Source organism: Lissotriton vulgaris, chromosome 11 (genome assembly GCF_964263255.1).
Source record: "Lissotriton vulgaris chromosome 11, aLisVul1.2, whole genome shotgun sequence".
Classification (NCBI taxonomy): domain Eukaryota; kingdom Metazoa; phylum Chordata; class Amphibia; order Caudata; family Salamandridae; genus Lissotriton; species Lissotriton vulgaris.
In genome coordinates this window covers 392,005,295-392,009,298 of record NC_141699.1, presented here as the reverse complement: position 1 = coordinate 392,009,298, position 4,004 = coordinate 392,005,295, and the positions used below count along the sequence as shown (strand labels likewise).

General features: G+C 46.1%; 1 pseudogene; it reads right to left on the bottom strand.

Moving 5' to 3' along the window:
* Nucleotides 1-270: 270 nt before the first annotated feature.
* LOC147679848 (protein FAM76B pseudogene) lies at nt 271-2,742 on the bottom strand (annotated as a pseudogene).
* Nucleotides 2,743-4,004: the final 1,262 nt, after the last annotated feature.

Genomic DNA, 4,004 nt, shown 5'->3' with positions numbered 1-4,004 from the left:
CATGTACATAGCTCTATCATTCCGCTCTGTAACTCCTGGAGATGTCCTTACACGCATCAAAAGTGCCCCAAACTAATGTAATGGCTTTGGGTCATGTCTTATACCACGTGTTAAACTCTATTTTTGGTTTCTAATTTAGGTGTCATTACGGCCATTGTGTAGACCCAAACATAAACCTTTAAACATTAACCTGGTTCATTTGTCAATGTCACCACGGTAATCAAATATAAGGAAACTACTGTCATTTAAAATAGATCTGATATATGACCATTATTGCACAGACTCAACACTATTATCCGGCAACTGTAAATCCAAACACATAAATTATTTACAAGTCTATCTTAGATGTAATAGCTATGCAATATCTAATATATGTAATATGGCACCAAGAAACACTTTTGAACGACACTGAATTTGAATATCTTACTGTTTATCGTCCCCGTTTCCGGTGTCTATATACCTTATTTATTTATTTATTTATTTTATTTTTAGAGTTTTCTATAGCGCGAACTTGAACCGATTAGGTTATCAGAGCGCTTTACATAGCACCAGTTCCGTTACATGTTATCACAGCAGTTTACATAGAATCAGTTACGTTACACATTTCAGGAACTTGAACCGATTAGGTTAACCAAGCGCTTTACATAGCACCAGTTCCGTTACATGTTATCAAGGCACTTTACAAAGAATCAGTTACGTTACACATTTCAAGAACACGTTTCTTTTTGTTCTAGTGAATAGGGTTATCTCTTCACACGGGGGAAGGGATACACCTGGCTATATTCCAACAGTCACACAGGCGACTAGTCGTTACAGCTATAACTCTAAACACACGGGGGAAGGGATACCTGGCTATATTCCAACAGTCACACAGGCGACTAGTCGTTACAGCTATAACTCTAAACACAGGGAGGGGATACACATGGATACAATCTAAGAATCACATAGGATATTAGTCATTAGAGTTATCTTCTATCTACACAGGAGGGATATGACTTGAAACACTCTAAGGGTCACATAGGGGTGGTAGATAGTACAAAGGTCCACTGCAAACACTAGTGATAAGAGTCAACTACATACACATAGGAAGGGATATGACTGGTTAAACTCTAGGAGACGCATAGGGGTGGTATATGGTGTAAGGACTTCAGCGAGTACCAAAGCTTAGCATTATTGCAATCGGTCAAAGGTCTACTGCATACACTAGTGATTAGAGTTATCTCTATATACATAGGGAGGGGATATGACTGGATAAGCTCTAAGAGTCACATAGGAATGGTATATGGTGCAAGGTCTAAAGCAGATACCATTAATTAGAGTTATTACAATAAGTCAAAGAGTAGAGTTCCATAAGTGTGGATGCAGTCACAGCACAAAGGGAGGGTGGGAGGGATGCAAGGGAATGGACTGAAGGGGAAGCACACCAGGGAGGAAACATTTGAGGATCATCCACAGGGAGAGGGGTTAAGGCCAGGGGCATGGTAGGAGGGCTAGAGTCCAGAGAAACTGTCCGAAAACAGCAGCAAAGTGTCGGTCAGGACAGAGCAAAAGTCAAGAAGTCCAGTAGAGAAGGTGGGAGCCCAGGTGAGAGATAACGCTGGAGGCCAGCCGCAGGCACGTCGCCATCTTGGAGAGCTTGCAGTCATCCGGCTCGGTGGGCGTGAGAGAGTGCAAGGTGGTGAAGGTGTTGGTGCGATCACGCGTTGTCCGTGAGGCGCTGCCACGGCAGCTGGTGGGTTGTGTGTGGATACAACCGCCCTGGAAGATGTGTGGCCTCCGGGGGCCATGAGCAGCACATTCAAGGCACTGGAGCCATTGGTGCCATGCTGCAGGGGGGAGGGGTGAGTGATCCAGGAGATCCGGCTCATGTTGCAGGACCACAGGGCAAAATTAAATACAGATAGATAGTTGTGGTGGTGGTGGCTACCACTGTGCCGGTGGTGGTGGTGATGGTGGTGGTGATGGTGATGTTTATGAGGGGGTGGATCTTTCTCAGGTAGTGTAGCGGGCGTTGAATTGGAATGGCCAGAACCTAAGCTCTTACGCTGATCTTTAGTCTTCTGAAGAACTCGCTTGTAAGACAGCGTACAAAGCCAACATAATAACTTTCCATCAACCTTCCTTCTGCCCTCCTCTTTGCGATCGAAAGCGCACTGTTGCTTGCACTGTTCACAAGTCTGAGGGGGCCCATATTTCTTCTCCGAATTGGTGCAACGCTGGCACTTGGTGCCAATAAAGGCTGCTATTATGTTACAATACTGACATGGCTTAGGCGTGCCAAACTGCTTTACGTTTTGAGCACACTTTTTGCATATTGTGTTTGTTTTGCTCTCCTGCTGAAACTCTGATCTGCAGTATGTACACTTTACTATAGGATGTGCTATACGGCATTCCTTACAGAGCTGTTGGCCTTGGGATAGCTCCTCGAAGGGGTAGCGCTGGTGACACTTGGTGCACGCGTACAGGGCAGAGGCCATCCTGCGGCCGAGTAGATGCCGCGCTGCTCAGGTGCTGGACACCGGCGATGCTCGCAGTCCGCACACCAGCGCCTCCAAGGGTCTGCTCCTCACTCTGCCGGCCTTTAGAGCTCTCGGACTCCCAACCCTTGGCCGGTCCCTGCTTTCCTCAGTGGCTGGTCTCCGTGCGGCTCTGGGGTCCCGCGCCTCGGAGGCAGCTGTCCGTCTGTTCCCGGTGTTTTGAGACGGTCTCCTCCACTACTGCTCTAGTGATCGTACTGCCGTCACTCGGCCCTCGCCAGGAAACCCGGATAAAGTATTCTTTATGAACCTTGCCAAAGGTTCATAAAGACCCCTCATCTCCTCTAGGAAGGCCCATAATTTCGGGTATAGGAGGGCCAACTGAGAAATTGGCCGAATTTGTAGATGTATTGCTACAACCCTATGTCATGAATTTACCCTCCAACATCAGGGATACGAAGCATGTACTTAATATCCTAAATGATTTTATATGGGAACCAGAAATGATACTTGTCACTATGGATGTGAGTTCTCTCTATACTAACATCAATCATGAATTGGGTCTACAGGCCTTAGAGTATTTTTTACATAGGAGACCTGTTGAATTTTTGGAACATACTAACATGATACTAACTATGTCCAGACTAATTTTGGAACAGAATGTGTTCCTCTTTAAGAATCAATGGTATAAACAGACTTGTGGAACCGCGATGGGTTCCAGATTTGCGCCGACTTTTGCCTGCCTCTTTATGGGGTGGATGGAGACGGTGCATCTCTGGGGCCCGGGCGGAGCACGGTGGCATTCCTGTATTAACTATTACGGATGATTTATAGAAGATCTACTCTTCATATGGACGGGAAGTAAAGTCGAATTACTTGACCTCTATACATACATGAACAATAATACTTACAATAAGACCTTAACCATTGATTACAGTAGAGAGAAAATCACATTTTTGGACTTGACACTATTTGTTGACAGTGGGAGATTGTGCAGCAAACTGTCAGGAAGCAAACATCCTGTAATGCGGTGTTACACAATGATAGTGCACACCCCAGATCAACTGTAAATGCCATCCCATATGGTGAACTTTATAGAGCACGACGTAATGGTGTAATCTATATGTGAGGCCGCTGGCGGCTGTCGTCAAGCATTGGGGCATGACTATGGTCTCCTATGCTGACGACACGCAGCTGGCGGTCGCTTTGAGTGGGGAATCCGACCTTGCTGCCCCCAGATTTCGGGATGGACTCTTGGCAGTAGCCAGCTGGATGAATACCAACTGTCTCCAGCTTAATGCTAAAAAAACGGAGGTCATGATAGTGGGCAAGCGAACGGATCTTTGGGGTGACATGTGGTGGCCCCCTGAGCTGGGTGTAAATCCTATTCCAGTATCAGAGGTAAAAAACTTGGGGGTCTGGTTAGATCCTGCCCTCAGTTTTTGTGGCCACACAAAAAAAGTAGCGGCCACCTGTTTTGGTATCCTACGAGGGTTGAGACCTATTTTGAGGTTCTTTGATGCTTCT